We start from the raw sequence: 23,091 nt of genomic DNA on the forward strand, positions 1-23,091 counted from the left end.
ACAACAGATAATAGGCACTGGACCTCGCAACAGATGTGCTAGGATGAGATCCAGAGGGGATAACAGGAATTAGGGGGTAGGACTCACATGAACTCTGGATCACTGACACACGTGTACATGAGGTCAGCATTCTCAGTAGGTTGCCCTAAGAATTGGATTTTTGTTTCTGTAACACAGTGAGCAGGGGAGCCAAGCACTGAGGATTATGCACCATGCTGCATCCATAAAGGTGAGAATACAAACAAATACTTATTTATATTTCCCCTTTGGATGTTTGTCCCTATGATCATGCTTCAGTAGAGGGGGTGAAAGTGGGCTTAGTCTTTACCCCCAAAATATTTCAATTCAATAGCGATCACCCTGCCCTCACAGAAGCCAGATTTATTGTCTTGTGAGCCCAACAGGAGCTTCTTCTAGGGTTCAAGAATGGACTTCACAGAGGGTCTACTTTTTACTGGATAGGGTCCATATGTGTCTGATTTCTCCTGGAGGCCTCAGCAGAGGATATGAGAAGAGAATTCCAGGGGGAGGGAGATGACCTTTGAGCTCAGCTTCCTATCACGCACTCTGGTGCTGCCAGTGTCCATGCTCTGTCCAGTACCCTCCATTCGTGACTCAGAGGGAAGCAGAGAAGGAAGAGGTAGCTGAGTTCCGCAATCAGAGGCATCGCTGCAGGTATGAGCTACTGGGACTCAGGAATGATCTTCCACTTGGCACGCTGCCTGTCTGGCTTCACTCCCATCACAGAGATAGGGGCACTGCCTCCCCTCCAGCCATTTTATTCCCAATACTGCCTGCCTCCTTCCTGGCAGGAGAAGGGATAAAGGTGAGTCAACCTGTCCTGGGTTGCATCTTGCCCAGCAGAGTGTCTCCCCCCCCTCACCTCCACTCCCTCCAATCCTACCTGGCTCAGTCTGTCCTTTCCCGCCCAAGGAAGGGAGGCAGAGGTAATCCCACCCTCGCTAATTTGTGAGAGGGAAATTGTTATCTGCCCCCAGAGATGGGCAAGCTCCCCAGTGAGATGCTAGATAAAGTGGGGGAGGAGGGGAGAGGAGAGCAGGAGACTGGCCCCTCCCTTTACCCTCTGGCTTTCTCAGCCTAGCTGGCTCCTTGAAGCCTGCAGGGGCATCAGCCGCTGCAAACACCTCACCAGGGAAGCAGAGCTAATGGGACATTCACCCAAAAAGGCAAATGAAGCCCTGGGACATTGCTGGGAATTGACATGTTATTGAACCAAAGAGTTAGTCAGTAATGATACCACATTTTGAGTCTCCCTCAGACAAGCTCTGCAGCAAGGAGGGAGAGAAAATTTCAGAAGGGGGTATTCCCACGCAGCCAGTAACTGGCAGGTCTGGGTCTGCCCCTAGCAGGCTTTGCACCCATTGCAATGGATTCCTAGACCTTAGCATGAGGAAGAATGCACTAGGTTGTGCAACAGTCCACAACTAGATAAGAAGGAATGGACAAGAATGACAAATAAGCACAACCTATCAACCCCAAAAGTGCTGGAAAGCCCCATCCTGAGCAAATGCTTGATGTTTTGGGGGTTAAATGCTAATGCAACTTGAAACCCTCTTGTGGCCAGTGTTTTAGGGTTTGCAGTGGTTCCCCCCTTCTTCCATTCTGTGGATCATTTTGAGAAAGATACAGATTCTCATAAAGACTCACCTCTTCTCCCAAAACACTACCTTCCCTCCACCACTCCCACAAAATATTTAATCCTGTACATCATGAGACGAGCACTAACCACAGTGGATATATTGCATTTATCACTGAGAGAAATCCAAATTTTGGCATTGTCACACTTTTGCAACATTTAGATAGATTGTCATGCCAATAAAGTTAGTGTATTGAAATGTAGCATTCTCTCCCTTCCTCACTCTTCAAATGACACCATCCCTTTTCCTATCCGCTCCCCACCCTTAAAATAAATCCCTGCTCTGTGGAAGCAACATAATTATACTGGAATAAAGGCACTTAGTCTGGAACAGTGTCCACATGGAGAATTATACCAGTATAGCTTCAGTAGTATAATTCCAGTAGTATAATTCCACTATAGCTATAACAGTCAATTTCCCCACGTAGACAAGTGGTAGTTATATTTTCCCTCTCCATCCCTTATTCTTAAGATGTTGTTACCTCCTTGTTCCCTCCCACACAGTTATCTATTGGGAATTTCTTCCCCTTCACTTACCCCTCCCCCACCTCTTGAGAAGGCTAAAAGCAGGCACTACATTAACTCTTTGCAGTTGTAGTTTTCCATTTCCAGCCCACAAGGCTGAACTCAGAGGGGTAGCCTATACCAGTCTTTTTTACCCACAGTGTCCCACTGTGGCTACTACCAAAGCAGCTCCATTGGTGGTAGCAGTAGTCGAACACTTTTTAAAGATCAGTCTAGTGTAGTCGAAGACTTTCTCCTCCTGAACTAATCTCTGCTTCTTTACCCACCCTAATCGGTACCAACTTTTAAACCTTGCCTATTTCAGCATTTATCATAGTTGTTGTTTTTTTAAATTAATGTCCACAATCCCTCCTCCTCCAGACATACCACCATTTTCTTCCCCTTAAAGCACAGCATAAATTGAAATCTTTTTGTTAGGGCTGTTGATTAATCGCAGTTAAATAATGCGATTAACTCAAAAAATTAATCACGATTTAAAAAAATTAATTGTGATTAATCGCAGTTTTAATTGCACTGTTAAACAAGAGAATACCAATTGAAATTTATTAAATATTTTGGATGTTTTCTACATTTTCAATATATTGATTTCAGTTACAACACAGAATGCAAAGTGTACAGTGCTCACTTTATTTTTATTACAAATATTTGCACAGTAAAAATAAGAAATAGTATTTTTCAATTCACCTCATACAAGTACTATAGTGCAATCTCTTTGTCGTGAAAGTGCAACTTACAAATGTAGATTTTTTTGGTACAGAACTGCACTCAAAAACAAAACACTGTAAAACTTCAGAGCCGACAAGTCTACTCAGTCCTACTTCTTGTTCAGCCAATCGCTAAGAGAAACAAGTTTGTTTGCATTTACAGGACATAATGCTGACCGCTTCTTATATACAATGTCACCTGAAAGTGAGAACAAGCATTCGCATGGCACTTTTGTAGACGGCATTGCAATGTATTTACATGTCAGATATTCTAAACATTTGTATGCCCCTTCATGCTTTGGCCACCATTCCAGAGGACAAGCTTCCATGCTGATGACACTCTTTAAAAAAAAAAATGCATTAAATAATTTATGACTGAACTCCTTGGGGGAGAATTGTATGTCTCCTTCTCTGTTTTATCCACATTCTGCCATATATTTCATATTAAGTCAATCTTGGATGATGACCCAGCACATGTTGTTCATTTTAAGAACACTTTCACTGAAGATTTGACAAAACGCAAAGAAAGTACCAATGTGAGATTTCTAAAGATAGCTACAGTACTTGACCCAAGCTTTAAGAATCTGAAGTGCTTTCCAAAATCTGACAGGGACGAGGTGTGGAACATGCTTTCAGAAGTCTTAAAATAGCAATACTCCGATGCAGAAACTACAGAACCCGAAACACCCCCCCCCCTCCAAAAAAATCAACCTTCTGCTGGTGGCATCTGACTCAAATGATGAAAATGAGCATGCATCAAGCCACACTGCTTTGGATCGTTATTGAGCAGAACTCGTCATCAGCATGGACACGTCCTCTGGAATGGTGGTTGAAGCATGAAGGGACATATGAATCTTTAGCACATCTGGCACATAAATATCTTGCGACACCGGCTACAACAGTGTTATGAGAGCACCTGTTCTCACTTTCAGGTAACATTCTAAACAAGAAGTGGGCAGCATGATCTGCAAATATAAACAAACTTGTTTTTCTGAGCGCTTGGCTGAACAAGAAGTAAGACTGAGTGGACTTGTAGGCTCTAAAGTTTTACATTGTTTTGTTTTTGAATGCAGTTGTTTTTTTTTACATAATTCTACATTTGTAACTTTAATGAAAAAGAGATTGCACTACAGTACTTGTATTAGGTGAATTGAAAAATATTATTTCTTTTGTTTTTTACAGTGTAAATATTTGTAATAAAAAATATAAAATGAGCACTGTACACTTTGTATTCTGTGTTGTAATTGAAATCAATATATTTGAAAATGTAGAAAACATCCAAAAGTATTTAAATAAATGGTATTCTATTATTATTTAACAGCGTGATTGACAGCCCTACTTTTCGGAGGCAGGGCCTCTCTCTCACTGCATGTGTGTACTCAATAATATGGAGCCCCACTGTGGTTGGGGCTTTCAAGTGCTACTGTAATAAACAAGGAATAGAAGTGCATCACTGGTGATTCACATATAGGGCCCAATCCCAGTTCCTACTGACATCATGGACTCAATCGGGGTCTCCTTAAGAGACCAAGCAGTTTAGACTGGGATTTTAAAAAGTGCCGGAGGGAGTCAGGCACCCAGTTTCCATTCCATTTAGGTGCCTTTGAAAATCCCAGCCTTACAGTTTAATCGTGACAAACACAAAATTAGCAACAGGTTAACAGGTGTACCTTTCTATGCATGGTTCTCCACTGCCTTGCCCCTTGTGTATGAAATGGGTGTAAAACACTACTAGATCAGAAAGCCACCATCTCATACAGGCAAAAATTACTGGCCAAGTTGCAAGGCAATGGCGAATCATTCCTTCAGTCTCAAATAACCCCATCAAGCCACCATCCTTTCTTTTTTTCTCCTCCCATCTCACCTTCTGTCTATTCCTTCCTCTCTTTGGAGGACTCTTGAAATCAGTTATCAGAACATTTTACTTTACTCTTAGGGCACGGCTACACTGGAAACTTCAAAGTGCTGTCGCGGGAGCGCTCCCACGGCAGCACTTTGAAGTGCGAGTGTGGTCACTCACGAGCACTGGGAAAGAGCTCTCCCAGCACTCCTAGCAATCCACTTCCCTGAGAGGATTAGCTCCGAGCGCTGGGAGCACGGTTCCTAGCATTCGGAGCCTGTTTACACTAGCGCTTTAAAGCGCTCTGACTTGCTGCGCTCAGGGGGGTGATTTTTCACACCCCTGAGCCAGCAAGTTCGAGTGCTATAAAATGTAAGTGTAGCCAAGCCCTTAGAGTTAAGTTGGTACTTTGCCCTATCCTCTCTGGGAATTGTCTACAGTAAAATACCAACCAGAGTGAATTCCCAAGGCAGAAGTTCTCAGCTAAGAAATCCCTACTGTTGGCCTTGAAGAGTTTCACCATGGGAACTGACAACAAAAGTCTCCCTGCTGATTTTAATAGCTCTGGCAGGTTGTAAGGTGGAAAGGCAGCCTCTCAGGTGGCCAAATCCCAGACCATTCAAGGCTTTAGAGATTGTCAGCAACTACACAACACTCAAGGAGGCCTTCCCCTCCCCATTTACGTTCTTACAAGCTGTTGCAAATAATCCAACTCTCCTGGTTCTTTACAGTATTAAAACAAATCCAAGAACACCCAGAACATCACAGCTGTCACCACACTGCACACCATGGTCTTAGAACTTCATGGCAGCAACAGGCATACAACTCAATCTTTCTGCTCAAAAGCACAATCCTCTACAATTTGGACTATGATACACAGCTGAGGAGCCCCAATTCTATCCACATAACAGTAGTGGTTCACATGCCTACCAGCTCAATACATTTATGTTCTGCTTTCTATATATGGTTCAGAGCTTTGCATACCATGATTGCTACTTTCATTCTTTTAGCCCCCAATCCTGCAAAAACGTACACAGGTACTTAATTTGCACACATAAGTATAGAACCATTGAATTCAATGGGGCTACTCAGGCAAATACAATTAACAGCATAAGTAAGTGTCAGCACATGGGCTGTTAATCTCTTTTAAAATTATATAGTAGCCCCTGTCCATCTGTCATCAACTCCAGTCAAATGTCCTCCACCACTGTAGACACACATTGCTGTTCCAAATAAAACAAGTTTTGCTTGAGAACAAGTGGATCAGGCCCTTCAGGCGACTCAGAGCCATACTGCTTCAGTCCTAAAATTATTCTGTTTCCTTTTCTTCTTTACAGTGGACTGACCATTATTCCCAGAGTAGAGACAGGCAGTCACCATTAAGAACTCATTATTTACAGACAGTTACCATACAGATCATCACAGGTCTTCCTTACACTTAAATGATATAATTATGGCATTAGCAGCACTTTGGGCCCCAATCCCACTCAAGTCAAAGGACACTACCATTGACTTCAACAGGAGCAGAATGGGGGCAGATAAAACACTTCCTACCCTTTTCAGGTTCTAGACCATTTTACCTCTAACAACTTTCTATTAAAATTATGCCACATATGTTCTATCTGTTGAACTACAACTTCCCTCTTTGAAAATGGTTATACCTTTAGGGTACATCTACACAGCAATTACACGCCCACAGCTGGCCCGTGCCAGCTGACTCGGTCTGACAAGGCTTGGGCTATGGGACTGTAAAATTGCGGTGTAAACATTCGGGCTCAGACTGGAGCCCATGCTCTAGAACCCTGAGGGGGGGGGGGGGGAGTCCTAGAGACTGGGCTCCAGCCTGCGCCTAAATGTCTACCCTGCAATTAAACAACCCCATAGCCCAAGCCCCGCAAGCCCGAGTCAGCAGGTACAGGCCAGCTGCAGGTGTGTAAGTGCTGTGTAGACGTACCCTTAGAGCACTGAAGCACTACACACTACTTAAGAATCTAATCTCCACTTCCTTGCACCTTATGCAGTCCTGAGTACACTTGTGCAAAGTGGGTGTAAAATGCTCCCACTGTTGTGAATGGAGAATTCCAATTGCCAGGAGGCTTTTTTGGGTATTCCCTCCCCCACCTCATTTTGCTCAAGTTTAAGTTATTGAACAAGGTGCATGCAACAGAATCAGACACTGACTTTTTCTCCTCCAACGTTTACGTTTTACGTGGCTGTGTGTTATAATGAGCCTTCCAGAGAGGTAACAATAAATTCTATAAGAAACCAAGGTGATTAAAGCCATAATACTGCAATGAGCTCTGCATGGAGCTCACTGCAGGCTGAGAGTCTAAAACAGGAAAGTGTGAAAGAGGCAGTTAAAGGTCCGCTGTTAATTTAAAGCCTACTCTTCTATCTGAAAAAAATGTTTTAGAGATTACTGCTACTAGTAATTCCTAAGATTACTATAACAGGTTATATTTTTTGCTATTTTTTCCAGTTTGGTTACTTTCTGCACTTGACAGCATTGTGTGTCCAGTCAGCCTCATTGTGCCTCTAGCAAAATCAGGTATGCCCTCTTACTGCAAACATTTAAGCACATGCTTGACTTTACTCAGGTGAATAGGCCCACTGAGTTTCCCTTGTTCGTGTGGAACTTCATATGGCCACAGGAGAGCGAAATACATTGTTAATATTAGAACGTTATTGTAAAGATTGTAAAAATTGGCAGAGGAACTCAGAGGTAGTTTTAGTACCTGAAACTATTTTAAAGTTGTTAGGTCTCCAATCCTGAAAACTTCTCTACAATTCTGGAACTCCCTATGCCTATAGGGAACCCCCCTGAAATAAATGGTGTTCTGTGCAGAAGCAGTGGTCTGACTTCGTTGAGCATTTAGCAGGATTGGTGCCTACATTTCTGATTCATAGATTCCAAATCCAGAAGGACCATTGTGATAATCTAGTCTGATCTCCAGGCCTCTGTGATGCCCCTTTCAAGATATTAACCAGATCCAGACATCAAACAGACAAAACCACCCTGATCCATTATAAAAATGCAGCTGTAGGAAACCCTCATCTTATAACGAAAGCATCCCTGGCAGTTACTAAGCAGGTACACTGAAAACTTTAGCTAGCAATATAGATAAAAATTCAACATTATCTCCCATGTTAAAAAGAAGAAGATATATTAAAACAGAAGGAAAATCAGATAAACATAATATGGAAAAATATATGCTTATGAAACACATGGAATAACATACATTCATGCAAAATTAAGGTTGAGAACTTGAATGTACAAAAGTTAGAACATTCAAAAGTTGAAGTTTGCACAGGAATGTTAACTCAGCTACACTGGACATACTCTATGTAAGGTATTTGTTTGCACACGCAGTTAGATGTGGACAAGCCATGGGAACTTGGCTTCAGAATCTCCTGACTTTTGTGCATTTAAGTAGAGTCCTGCATGGATACAAACTTTCTATCCGCAGGTGCGGATATCCACGGAGCTGCAGAGATCTTGCGACAACGAGCGAGACCAGCAGGGCCATGGCCCTCGACCGGGACAATAACTGCCGCGGCAAGAGCAGCAGCATGTCGCACACCACCGGTTGGACAGAACTCCTGTCCAGGAGCTTGCAAGCAGCTGCACACACCAGAGTGACTATGGACAGCTGCCAGTGAGCCTGTTGCCCACCCTAGTGGGCAGGGCTGGGGGCAACACATGGAGGAGCTGCCCAGGCTGGGCGCTGGCTCCTGCGAGTGGCGGCCCAACATTCTGCTGCTTTCGCCACTGCAGTTCCTGGCCCAGTTGCTGGCCATAGCCCTGCTGGTCTCGCTCGTTGTCGCTAGAGCCCTGCGGCTCCATGGATATCCGCGGATATAAATTTTGTGTCCACACAGGACTCTACATTTAAGATACACTATAATCTTAGACTTTTATTATTATTATTATTATTATTATTTAATGCCCTTGATTTTTTTTAAAAAAATATTCTCTCACAGCCCCGCAAGTTGCCAGCTAACCACATCCTGCCTCTATCCAACTATACCACATGCCTAGTCCATGACAACAATCCCAACACCAAACCACCCTTGCTGCACCCATCAAAAAGCCTGTCAATTGCCCTGATATACACCCCTGTATTTCCCTGGCCTGACACAAAGCAAATTAAATTTCAGCACAGAAGGAATATTTCTGAAATTATTATGAACAGCTGAAGGAAAGAGTTTTCAGTAGAAGTGTCCTTTTTCTTACATGGCATCTCCATTACTGGAGGTTTACAACTATGGGAGTCCATTCTGTGCAATCCTCTGGTAATCTCTTTGTGGATGAATAAGTATCCTACTCAGCAGTAATAACTATAGGAGGCTCAATTCTGTCCTCAAATAGAAATAAACAAGAGAAATTGTCCCAGCATTAATACAGAACACACTTCTTGGGCTGCCAGGGGTCCTTTGGCCTCTGGTGCTACCCCAACTTGCACCTGGCTACCCCAGAACCCTTGACTTCTGGGGAAAGCCCTCTGAGCTGGGGTTGTACTCTAGGGTGCAACCCTGCATCCTGGCCCAAAGGCATTGATGAATGAGGCCCACAGACTGTACCTCCCTCTGAAATAAACGGGAGTTGTGCACAAGCCTCCAAGGGTGGAATTTGGCTCAACAACTCTACTGCAATGCTATAATAAAATAAAAATAACTTCAGCATGATTTCCTCTTTATATTGTACATGAAGGAAAAAACCAATGCCTTACTGTAATCCAGACTGGTCCATTAAAGTGAATGGGAGTCACATGGTTAAATGCCTGCCATGAAAACGTAGGCGTTGTTGTCTGTTTTGTGAGGCAGAAATCAATATTCCCGCCTCCTCTCCTTCTGTTATTTCACCTTGAGATACTCCTGCTCAGATAGATGAGATCTAAATTTTATTCACTGTTACTGCAACATTTTACTTTCCAACATTTCACAGGGTCGCAGATGTTCTTGGAGCACGAACTGGACTGCAGTTTGCCACTCAGCTCCCTAAAGGTGCTTGAAGTACTCTCATCTCCCACTGGTTCTTGAAGTACACTTATTCTCCTTACACATCACATATCCATGACTATTTCTAACTATAGTACTCAACCCTCTATCCACTAATTCTGTTCTCTGTGTGCTTCAATAACATCTGTCTTTAATGTCACAGCCTCTATTCTTCCCCGTATCCCTATAATTTACTACCCAATGCTAGCCTCTTCTATAAAGCAGCCATCCCAGTCCATTCAATACTCCCTCTTCTCACTCTCTCTCTTTAATTTATCGACTGGCAGTTGCTTGGTCGAGACTGCGACATGGATGAGAGCTAGTTGGCTGGAGTTCAATCCAGACAAGTCTGAAGCAATCCTGATTGTGGGAAACTACCAGAAGATGTAGCGAATATAATCTAGTTGAAGATAACATCTGCTTCTTTGACTGGGGATGTGTGTTTGGCTTTTGTTCAGACTTAGGGGTCTGGTTAGATTCCCAGATGTTACTAAAGGATCAGGTAGCAGCAATGTCAGGACGCTGGTTTTTAAAAACTTACATATGGCCAAGAAGTAGTGATAGTCCCTCTCCAACGCAGATCTGACAACTGTCATTTATGCCTCTGTCATCTAAGGATGAGAATACTGCAATATTTTCTACATGGCACTGCACTTTAAATCCATTCATAAACTGAAGCTGGTGCAGAATTCAGCAGCCCACTTCAAAAGCCATGTATCCTACCGTGAGCATTTTTACTCTGGTGCTCCAGGATCTGCACTGGCTGACTGTTGGCTTCCAGGTAGATTTTAACATGTTTCACTTGACATATAAAGCCCTAAGTGGCCAGGGACCTGCCTACTGGAGAGACCACATCTCTCACCTTGCCACATTGCTGCAGTTGCCATCAGCAGAAGCATTTAAACTGGCACCCACTTGGTATAAGAGAACGCTGCTGGCAGGTCCTTCTAGGTGAAGTCCCCTTGATTTCAGAACTTGCTCCCCCGCTTAATCCAAAATAGCTTGCTTTTGATTATCATTACGGCACGCTGGAAAGCTCAGTTTTCTTCTCCACATTATGAAGAGGGGGGAAGCTTATGTGGGTGGTTAGGAGTGAGAGAAGGATGGTTCAATCTTTAATTTGTCTATGTTTGCTGGTTGGGGGTCTAATGGAGTTGCTGAAGTTATAATTAAGGAATTTTCAGTATTTGTAGATTAAACAATGTCAAGGGAGCCTAGAGTGAATGGACAGCTGCTTTTTTTTAATTTTGAAAATATTTAATTAAATTAAATGAATTTCTAAAGCACGACTCACTGTGATATTTAGGTGCTGTATCAGGGCTATATAAAACAAAAAGCTCCATCCATAAGGATTTCCACCTCGCTCTTTGTTTTATTCATTGTCTTATGTTTCAGAGCATACTATGGTGTTTCTTCTGCTGTGGCTTACCAGATCCAAACCAAAGTGCTTGTTCTTATCTACAAGGTCCTAGATAGGATAAGCACCTACTATCTCAAGGCCTGCTTCTCTTTCTGACAAGGGTAGGACTTGTACACCCTCCCAAAGCAGATCAGGAACAGTCCTATTCTTGTCAGAAGGAAAGGCAGTCCTTGAGATAGTATATTCCTATCACATCTAGGATATCATAGACCAGAACAAGCATTTAAGACTGGAGCTGGTAATGCACAGGGGGCCAGCACAGGTCATGAAGCACTGAGGTGATATGCTCTCTTTGGCTTGTCTGGTTTAAGAGACAGGCTGCTGCACTATATATCAGCTGTAGCCTTTTGTATCCTTCCAATCTAAAACACAGGCAAAGTGAATGAGAATAGTCAGGCCTAGAGGTGAGGAATGCTTCAAGTGCTGTGGCTAACTCATCTTCTGAACAGAAAAGACTGAGCCATTTTGCTAGCCAGAGCTGATGATTGCTCTTCTTTGAGTATCTAACATCAGCAAGGAGGCCAGCATGACCCAGCACCTGCAAACAATATTTAATTGCCAGTGTGCAGATGCCTTCAGCTGAGGGAAAAGTGGTGGCAGTTTCCTGGGCTCAGTTATGTTCTTTATTCAAGTTATGATTTCCTCCCTGCAATTCGGAAGACTGCACGCTCTGTGCTGAATGCATGTTGCTGGCATCACAATCCACGGCATCTTATAATGTCTCCTAAAGATTTTCCATAGAAAGATGTTAAACAGGAGTGGAGCTAGGACTGAGACCTACTGTGGGACTCCGCATGTAGGGAAGGAAAAGCAGTGACCCATTATGACACTCTGGGACCTGGTAATTTCTGCTTTTAACTGGTATTATGTCTTCCCCTCCATTAAAAACTACAAGCTGTTATTTGAACCACTCCTATAAACTACTCTCCAAAGAGGACTGCTGTTTCTTTCATTGACTCCTTATTTTGCATGTAAGGTGACTGAAAAATCATGATATGACTTGATGGGAGTCTCTTCTGCATTTTGGAAGAATTACAGGGACAGTCAAAGGCCCAGCTTCACCACTGGCATAAGCAGGCACAACTCCTCTGACTTCAATGGAGTTGCACTTTCTGGGGACCAAAGGCTATAGTAAATTAGGTTCAGTTACCATAGTCCAGGTGCTTTGGCATCTGGAACTGAATGTAGGATTTCAATATACTACACGTATGATCCATCAATGAGAAATTGAACTCAAATCTGTAGTTCACTAACCAACAGCTCTTCCAGCTGTAGATAGAACCCTGCCCCCCACACAGTCTGCCGTCCTCGGGCTGAGGAATGGGTGAATGAATGCTGACCCTGGAATTGCTGCCCAAGGGTTCTCCTTGATGAAAGCAGGACTCCTGGCATCCTAGTGTATGTCTACACTGCTCACATTACAGCACTGTGATGTGGGCCGTGTAGTCACGCTTTATCCCCAGGGGAGAGCTCTCCCGGCGATGAAAAATAACCACCGCGAACGAGCAGTGCTAGCTTTATCACCGGGAATCCGGCTCCCGACAATAAAGCGCTGTCTATACTGGAGCTTTTCAGCACTAAAACTTTTGTCGCTCAGGGGGTGTTTTTTCACATCCCTGAACAACTAAAGTTTTAGCGCTGAAAGTGGCAGTGTAGACACAGCCCTAGATTCAACAGAAACTCTCAAATCCTCGGCCCTGCAAAGAGCTGTATCTCTTAACTGTCCACTGTTCGTGACTGTGGGGCCAAAGATGACCTGCTGGTACCAAGATCTCTTAGTTTCATCTCCATCCTGGTCTTAACTGACTCAAATTGCTAGGTCTGACTATGAAACTGTGTTTCAACCCTTTAAACCTCGCCTTTCAGAGAAACATTATAGGGATGTCAGGATTCCTGAAGTGGTGGTGCAGGAGGAAGCTCAAGAACAAATGCACATGCTGAGATGACTTCTCTCACTCTAAGAGATGGCAGGACACAGGGTCTACCCAGCTCAGATTTTGGATCCATTGGCAGACTTTGCAAGTGGACCCACAGCCCTAGCTAGATGACAAGGCATCTTTTGGAGTGAGAAGGGAGTAACATTGGGGGAAGTCCAGGACTGAATGAACATGAAGAGCTAACAGTCTTTTTAACCTAAAAAGTGGGTCCCTAGAGACCACCAGTGAGGTACTCTAGCTTTACAGTATAGGCCAGGGTAGAAACTGTACACAAGTTCAGTTGATAATACTGGAAATCCATAGGCGAAGGAAAAGTTTTAAAACAGCAGGGAACATTCTTCTCAAAATCAATACTGTGAAGGTATCTTAAAGGAAACACGCTGCAAAAAAAGGACACATTCACCACACATAAATCTTTAATGGTATCTTGTACTTCCAACAAAGCCATTTTTAAAACACCAGATAATGTAACACACCTGATAGAGCAATAATCCCCACATGGCAAAATCTGATTTCACACCTGGTAAGTGAAATGCCTCTGCTTCGTCCCAAGGTCAGGGTTAGGTGTTAGGGTGAGCTGTTAATGGAAGGTTAGGGACTACAATAACACATAATGGCTCTTCGGGGAATAGCTTTCAAATGCTCTTTTCTTGTACAATAATGCAGTATCATCAGAAAGCACAGGTTGCACAAAATAAAGTCACTGTCAGTGATAGTGCTGTAACCAGTTAAGAGCTTGGGTTAGGGGGCCTGGTTTACATTCCAGTGCTCAGAGTGAGGGTGGGGGTTGCTCAGTATTGGTTCCCTTTTAGTTCACTATCCTACATTCTTTCATCTGTCTCCTGGTATGTCTTCTGCAGCACACCAGATTCAATCAGCCACTCCATCCTAACACTCTAGCTCACTGTGATTGAGAGCAAAGCTATAGAAATCCATGAGAACTTACAATGACAGAACAAACATTTCAGCCAGATGCAACTAGGGCCTCTGATCCATAAACAAAACAAAACACACAGTGAAAACCAAAGGGAAACATCAGCAACACAGAGTACAGGAACCCAAATTCATTCAGAATCTGCCCTAAATCAACAAACAAGTCAGCCAGACACAGCTGGGATAGCTGCAGAAACTGTCAATCACCCACAAACAACCGGGAGCTAAAATCTATGCAGAATCTGCAGTAAGCAGACAGACTGGATAGGTGAAATTTGAAATCAAAATCCAGGCAGAACCAGCACTGACTTGACAAATAGATTAGTGCTAAATCTAGCATCAGGATAAAGACACAACTCAATAACAATGAAAGGAGAGGTGGAAGGAATAATCCAAGTGCAAGACAGAGTGGTCAAAATTAAGTGATATGAAAAATTTAACACAACTTGCATACAATTCCAAAACTTCAGGACAAATTCTGTGCTAACTTGACTCCAGGTAATCCCACTGATTTCCAAATATGGCCCTTTATGTTCTTCCAAAGAGATGCTAACTGTAAGTCAACAATAGGGAAAGGAACAAGAACTAGTTTCTAAATGGCAATATATGGGTTTTAAACAGGGGGATTGATTTAATCAAGGTGATTTGAACTCAGCAAGCAGGAAACCTTGATTTAAATAATCAATTTTAATCTTGTTTTGCTTTGGTAGTTTAGTTATTTGCCTAAAGAAATGTTGCTTCTCATTGGCTGGTAACCATTAAAATATGCTGATTTCCAACTAAATATAATCTTACATTTGGTATTAACCAGGAAGATAAATAAATGTGTATAAATATAGTGTAAGAAATTATAGAGCTTAACATACGTTTATTAATATTATTAAGTTTTACATTTTTATAATGTTAGATGGTGAATTATGCATTTCTTATTTATTAGATTAATTTTTTACTTGTGATTTGTGTCAAGCTGTATTTGGAAGGAAATTGGAGTTAAATTAAAAATGCACCAAAACAGCATTTTAAAATTGTTTTTCATTAGTTAAATACAGTATAACTACCTTAAATGTGCTCGATACATAAGGAGGGAAAAGCTTATCAAAACCTATTTTACACTTAAAACTAACTGATTTATTAAACAAAGGAAGTATTATCTGCAGTGAGTGAACTGAACTGATTGTTTCTGATCACCATGTCCTTCAAGATTTTAGATTTAGTAGATCTTGTTCTCTCAGACTTAGGTTTTTATTCATAGATCGGAAGACGAACACATGCTTTCCTGTTTTTCCAACTTCCACTTGGTATCTTAACTTTGAATTAACTAGTCATTGAACCTTACTAACTGAACAAACTGAACTGAAAATATTCTCGCTGCACCTGCAGAAGAGGCTACTGCTGTCAAAAACTGGTTTAGCACTTCAACAAACTCTGGTTCCGGGTGCTTAGCCAGTGACTTCCACCAGTTCTGTGGTTTGACTTTTTAAAAAACTTGGGCAACAAACATACTGCTTAATATTTAAACTATTGTAATAGATTATAGTAAATTTAGGCCTTAGTATAAGTTGTCATCTTTTCAAATTTAATTTAAATAGGTTTATTTATAAAAATAAATCTGTATTTAATTTAAATTTTTTTAAATGACTGAAATAAAAAAGCATTTCTTAAAAAAAAAAAAGCCACTGTTTTTTTTAATCTACTGTGGCCTTAAAAATAAACTTAAAATATTTGAGGCTGCAAACTAAACCACGAATCTCATTCCAAGAGGTACTGAGAACTCACAGTTCCCATTGACTTCACTGGACATTGCAGATGTTCAACACGTGGCAGGACCCAGCCATAAGTCTGGTGTTTCTCTATATGCCATATAGTGATGAATATGTGCCTAGAGCAATGGTTCCCAAACTTGTTCCGCCGCTTGTGCAGGGAAAGTCCCTTGTGGGCCGCGCCAGTTTGTTTACCTGCCACGTCTGCAGGTTTGGCCGATCCTGGCCAATGGGAGCTGCTGGAAGCAGCGGCCAGTAAGTCCCTTGGCCCACACTGCTTCCAGCAGCTCCCATTGGCCTGGAGCAGCGAACCGCAGCCACTGAAGCCATGATCGGCCGAATCTGCAGACGCGGCAGGTAAACAAACTGGCCCGGCCCGCCAGGGGCTTTCCCTACACAAGCGGCGGAACAAGTTTGGGAACCACTGGCCTAGAGGAAGACCGAGCTGCAGCAAGGCCTTCAGATAAGCAAGAGCAGAACCATCTACCCACACACAGGAAAGTGGTAACCTCCTTCACTTCCTTTGTGGCTTTAACCTAAACCACAACTCCTCCCTTTCGGTTAGAAGTCTTTTCTATACATTCAGATATTTGTCAGCTTTTCTCTATCTAGTATGCAACACCATTCAGTGCTGCATGGAAAAATCTCTTCCTCTTCTCCTCTCTTCCACGTCCCTGCACAGTTTCTCTCACATACAAGAATGAATTTCAGCAGATGGCATAAAACCAGTCTATAGGTCTTCACTTATTATGAATGACAGCATTCTTTAAGCACTTTGGTATAAAGGGTGTGTAGATATCCAATGCCTATTATGAGAGAGAGGGAAACCATGTTGTCCTTAAAAAGAAATAACAAATGAGCCAGATCCTGAGGTCCTTACTCAGAGAAACATCCAATAAAAAGCCCAGTGCAAGTATGGCCTGAGCAAAGGCTGAGTAAGACCCTCAGGATTTGACCTTGTATTGTGGATCATCCACTTTTACAAAAATGTAAGATAACATGAAGGCTTAAGGGCCAAATCCTGAAGGTTTTGCTCAGTTTTTACGCAGTCAACTCAAAGCCACCATTGGTGACAATGGAGTTTTCTTGAAGTGGGGACAGAGTAAAAACCAAAGAAGCACTTTAGAATTTGGTTTTAAAAATTTAAAAATCTTATAACCCAAGAACAGTACAAGTTAAGGATCAGATCTACCTGGCCCTCATAAGGGATGGTGCCAGGTGTTGCCTTCATGCCCCAACACAGGAGCCGAGCACAACTGCAGTCCTTGCACTACCTTTTCTCACAGAAAATTTCCATTTTACAGAACTGCATTTTCTATTAGAAAGTCAGTCTAACAAATTCCCAACCAGATCTAGTTGTGCCTGCCTACGGCACAGTTTATTCCACAGATCCTGCTGGGGCAATGCAGTTCTGTTTCTTCCTAACACCGGGCAGAGCTGTGCCTTCCAGGTACAATTCAGCCCTAAAATCCCTGGCAACCTTAATTTAGACATATTGAACATATATATTAAAGTATCCATTTGACATCATAAACAGTCATTCAAAACAGCACATATGCAACATGGCCAAGTTAATATTGCTGTGGGAACCTTAACTTTTGAATGTCCTGATGTTGGGGCATTTAAATTCTCACCCTTACCATTGCATTAACATATTTTTATGCATTTAATTTCCTTGTTTAAAAAGAGAGTGAAAAAAGGGGGGATGGAAGGAGTAGAAAAATATGTAAGCATCTGCATGAAGGAACCACTATTTACACTGAGTTTACCCTTTGGTATTACAAGTGTCATCCTAACAGCGACCTTGAGGAGGAGCGTGGATGCAAACTACTCTTTAATGTGTAATTCTCTTTAGAAATTGTTTAAAATCATGGTTACAAGCCTCAGGTACAAGTTAAAGCCAGCTCCCTCCTTCCTTCTTCCCCTCCTCTAAGTAAAAAGATGGTCTTGTGATTAAAGCACAGAATCTCAGTTCTATTCCAAGCTCTGCCTGATGCTTGCTATGCAAGGTTGTACAAGATACTTAACCACTCTGGGCCTCAATTTCCCCATCTGTGAAATGGAATCATACACCAGGGTGTTATTGTGAGTCTTAATTTTTCAGTGACTGTAAAGCACTTTGAGATCCTTGGATAAAGGCTGGTTTAGAAATGCAACTTCATTATTTGTTGTTTTCTGCAGGTGTAGAGTAGTAGGGTCCACCACATGTCTATGATTACAAGTTCTAGGATATGTCAAAGAATCAAAACAGGAAGTGCACTCACCCATTCCATAATTTGGTGCATAATAAAAGAGATTAGAAATGAAGCATTGCATTTCCAGAGTTCCTTGGAGGTTGTTTCTTAAAGAGACACAGACAACTTGAAAGCTTTGAAGCTGACTAATTTCAGACAATTACCATTTCTGATATTTTTTTTAATTTCTTTTTTAAAATATATGAGTTTTTCTGGTTCTCTGATGTTTACAGCAAGCTGTGTTTGCAGCAAGGGAAAAACAGACTATACACAAAGTAACAATGCTGAAAGAAAGGAGAACAATTTTGTTTTCCTGTTTGTTAATTTCTTTCAGTTGTAGTCATCTCAGGTGTTACTTGTAACTACAGTAGGTACATTTCCAGGCATAAAATTGTTGGCACCCTTTTAAGCGCTTTATGACACATCAAGCTGCACCAATTTCAAAGTTTGCAGAGTTCTGAGGAGCAGAGTGCATTCTGCGATGCATGGCACCACAGCGTGCAAACTTTGAATGGAATGTGCAATCTAAAGATCACACAGCAATCAAATAAACTCACACCTGCAATACAGTGACCACAAACGCAGATTAAGTCACTTGCATTTATCTGCATGTATAATTGCCAGAGTAGAGCTGGCGGTGTGCACACCAATATTTACAATAACTGAGGTTTTTTACCAATATTCCCCCTTTCGCAATTCTCCACCAAAATGTTGTACCAATAAAATAAAAACCAGCAGGATCTTATTAAAGGGAAAAAGGCAAAATACCACATTTATTGTGAATACAGAAAGAATCATAGTAAGCAGTTAGTTATAGCTATAACATGCCATTCAATCTCATATTTAGTCACACATTCATTCATACAAACACACACACACACACACACAGGTTCTGCAAGGTTGTTATCATAGTTACCAGCCTTAGAGTTGCTCATGCCAAGCCACTGGCCAGGTGGCCTGGACATGAGGAGGGAGCAGGGCCTTGTCAGATGCTCATCTGATGCTCCTGGAAGTTGGTTTGCAGAAACACTAATGAGTGTTTAACTGGGTGTTATACAGATCTAGATTATACACTCCAGACCAAATTTATCTCTCTTACAATTTCATTAATTTCAGTAGTATTACACAAGGAATTATTTGGCCCACGGTGTTTATAGTATACATGATTCATTGTTTCTTTCCTACGACAAGGGGTAATGCACTATCTCAATCAGTGCTGAAGACCTGGCCTCCTTGAGGCTTCTGGACTCCCTGTTTAATCAGACATAAAACAAATCATTTGCTGAGGCAGAGGCATATAAGCATGCTTTAATTACAATATTGTAACACCAATTAGAGATCTATCTAATCGAGGACTCGGTACTTCCTACTCTGGTATTACTCCCATGTTGGGATAATTACTGCTAATTAAGCTTGGAACTAATTAGGCCAAATGATCTCATTTATACAACATAGATGACTTCTAGGAGTTCACAAGAAAAAACAAGGGTGATTTTATCATTCCTGGACTATTCGGAATTTTGCTTTTGAAATGGAACATTTCTTCTGAAGGGATAAACCCTTCTAAAAGTCAACTTCCATTTCTCTAATAACCCCCAAATTCTTCGGCTGAAGGGAAACTCATTCCTACGGAATTCTGCCCCATCAGTCTACTTCACCTTCTGCTATAGCAGTCACACTGGCCTACCAAAGTGGCGTCCAACCACAGTCAAACTCACACAAAGTCAAGAAACAGAGGGATTTCCTATTCAGGTTCATTTTTACCTCCTCAGTGAGTTTACCAATATCTGGGGATTCTTACTACTACTTCTATTGTAACATGGGGCAACAAGCATTGTCATACAGAACACAGATGTAAAAGGGATTCCCTTTAAGACCTTGCCCTTTTTTAGGGTTTGTAATAATTTTTAAACAGTTTTCAAATACAGTTATGACAATGTGTGGCTGTAATATGATTTACATCAATGCTGTATATAATTAGAAATTACATCCTAACTATATTTAGCAACTGTGTCTGAACCTTGCTCCATATGATGGGTGGGAAAAGAGGGTAGTTTTGGCTAACACAGGTATTTGCAAAGTGCTCCCTGTGGTACAAAACTAACCATGTTTATGGTCTAACCGTATTAGCACAGTTTTACTTGCCCCTGTGGATAGAAAATAATAAATGTATAACCCTATTAGGTGTGTATATAATATTTTCCCCTTAAGGTATTTAACCACTTCAATGGTGAGAACACTAGTATAGACAAGGCACGCAGTGGTAGCAGATGCCTTAATTACTGTGTCATTCAGATCTGCTCTGAAAAGGGTTGGATAAACCACTATTGCTTTGCCTACACCAGCACAACTAAATTGGTGGGGAGACAAAATCCTATAAACAAGGCCTTAGAGAAACATATTTTAGCCTGGGTATTTTAAGAACTACAAGTGGTTAGGGTTTTACAATTTTAACTTCTCATCTGAAAGATGATATCTCTTGCAGCATATTTCCCCCCTTCCAGTATTCTCGGGCAGTGGTTCAGTATTGACTGAGAGAAGAACACAACCTATGAAACACCAGTATCATTTTCTGCAGCAACTGGATTTTTTTTTTTTTTTTTTGGGTAGGGAACTCACATCTGAGTGCTGATCAGGTCACTCCATCTATCTAGCATAGGTACCTATAGGCCCCCCAACAGTGCAGTATCTGTGAACTTCACAATCTTCTGCTTAGCTTGTCATACCAGATAAGATCAGAGCCTGATAGCTCATGGCTGCAGTATAGACACGTAAAAAGAAAAGGAGGACTTGTGGCACCTTAGAGACTAACCAATTTATTCGAGCATAAGCTTTCGTGAGCTACAGCTCACTTCATCGTATGCATTCCTGCATTTGGAAAGGAAGATGATGTCTGTCTGTCTGAATGCATCCGATGAAGTGAACTGTAGCTCACAAAAGCTTATGCTCAAATAAATTGGTTAGTCCCTAAGGTGCCACAAGTCCTCCTTTTCTTTTTGCGGATACAGACTAACACGGCTGCTACTCTGTAACCTGTAAACAAGTAAACATTCCTAAGAGAATCTTAACTTTTGGATTTACTGATTCATCCTTGAGAATTCCCTGTATGAATCTCCTCTGCTGGGATAAGCTTGCCTAAATTCCTTTAACATGTCACTCCTTTCTTCAGATCCCTTCTCTGGCTTCCCCTCACAATCTGCACAAAATGTAGGCTCCTCAGCCTTAACTTCAAACCCCTGCACAACTCTGCACACAGTAAAATCTGTTCTCGCTTTTCTTCTTACTCCCCCCTTAACTGCTCACTTTTTTTTTGCTTTCTCCCATTTCAGGGTGAAAACCTGGAGCCACTGGAGCCAAGATTTTACCCATGATCTTCACGCCTTCTTCCACATTGCCCCCTATCCTTGGAATGGTCATCATGTTTTCATGAATCACATTATCCTGCCTCTTCTTCAAATGTCTCAACATTCTGCTCTTCTACAACACCTTTTAAAAGTGAACCTTGCAAAATTCCAACACCAACCTGAAGTGCCTGATTTATTGATTTTTTTAGCTGGGTGTGAAATAACAAATATTAAGTTCCTTGGGGTCAGGGTCCATTTTTTTCTTTTTTGTCTGGACATCATTGTCAATGTCTGATTAACCACAATAATAATGTAATTAATGGTAAATAAATTAATGTACAAGGCAGTCCCAAATCTGATATCCCATTCAAGTTGCTAAACATACCCAATCCCCTCCCATCCATGATGATTTCTCAATCCCATCTCAATCTACCAAACTTTCCCCCACTTCCTGGCAAGCCTGTCACTCCTTTCCAGTTACTAAACCCTTCCACCCAGGCAGCCCCCCCCCAGAGGCCAGCTGCCATCACAGGCAGAAATGCATCCACATACAGAAATGCATCCATATATATATATAGGATTGCATCTTCAGAATGCACACACTTTCCTACATTGGAGAAACTATCTAATCAAACACTGAAATATATGCATTTGCTTATATTAGGGCACTAATAGGACGAGTAGGGGTGGGAGGATTTCTATACATGGGAGTGTAACCAGAGGATACAAAATCTGAGTTAGATGGTGGAAGAGGTGTGATTGGGGTGGTGTCCAGCAGATCATGACACCAGATTTGCTGGGCCTCTTTTAACATCATCTTTAAGTTTAAAGGGGAGGAATTCAGGAGTTTTAGAGTGGGAGCGAATATCAGCTGGATAAGGGGAGGCTGAAATCCATAGGTACACTGAAACTGATCGGGAAAAGTCAGTAATAAACAACATATTTATGCAGCACCTATGTCCCAAAGTACTGCACAAGCTCTACAGACAGGAGTCACTATGGGGACTGGAGGACAAAAAACAGGCAAACAAGCCACCTACACAACAGGGAAAAGAGGGAAGAAAGGGAAAATGTTGGTAAAGCACACCAAGGCAAAACCCTTAATCTTACAGACAGCATCATGGACTCTTTCATTTTTAGACTGTAATCACCCAGGGCAGGGATTGTCTCTTTTCTGCTTTTTTACCCTGCCCAGAACAACGGGGCCCCAGTCCCAACTCATCATAGTATAAATATTTACTATCACTACTACTGTGCATGCATGGCAAACAGAGCCTTGTTCTTATGTTCTTCTACAAAAGACCAACCCACAGTACAGTGCACAGAATTCAGCTGTCTCCCTCAGAAGGATCAAGATTGGGCTGACCCTGCTGGGATACAATCCTGTAGTCCTAGGGAGCTTTATAAGAGTCACAGTTTGTGAGCCTGGCTGGAGGGGTGACACTGTGGTGTCATTTTCAAATGTCTCGTGACTTTGTCCTTTGAAACACAGACTGTTTTTCAAACTTAGCAACGCCCATACTCCTCACCCAGGGCAACCAATATGCTGAGGCCCAGACTGTGGCCATGCCCATAGGCACGGACTCCATGGGTACCCTGGGGCTGGAGCACCCACGGGGAAAAATTTATGGGTGCTCCACACCCACCAGCAGCCAAGCTCCCTGTTTGGCAGCATTAGCACGCTCCAGGAGGTGGGGGAGGATTGGGAACATGGCGCGCTCAGGGGAGGAGGCAGGGAA

At 42.1% G+C, this 23,091-nt stretch overlaps 1 protein-coding gene and 1 long non-coding RNA gene across 4 annotated transcripts in view; one reads left to right on the forward strand and one right to left on the reverse strand.

Moving 5' to 3' along the window:
• The window catches only part of BCL9 (BCL9 transcription coactivator), a 74,859-nt gene that overhangs the window by 39,160 nt on the left and 12,608 nt on the right, over positions 1-23,091 (reverse strand). The gene's annotated exons all lie outside the window — the stretch shown is intronic.
• Positions 141-21,647, forward strand: LOC311514270. Of its 3 annotated transcripts, XR_014709860.1 has the most exons (5): positions 141-229; positions 463-675; positions 7,206-7,274; positions 9,672-9,730; positions 21,338-21,647. It is a non-coding gene; the product is annotated as an uncharacterized lncRNA (long non-coding RNA). The 3 variants fall into 3 exon arrangements; XR_014709861.1 differs by lacking the exon at positions 141-229 and having other exon boundaries at positions 236-826; XR_014709862.1 differs by lacking the exon at positions 141-229 and having other exon boundaries at positions 238-675.

Source organism: Lepidochelys olivacea (assembly GCF_965140295.1).
Source record: "Lepidochelys olivacea isolate rLepOli2 genome assembly, chromosome: 1".
NCBI classification, from domain to species: Eukaryota; Metazoa; Chordata; order Testudines; family Cheloniidae; genus Lepidochelys; species Lepidochelys olivacea.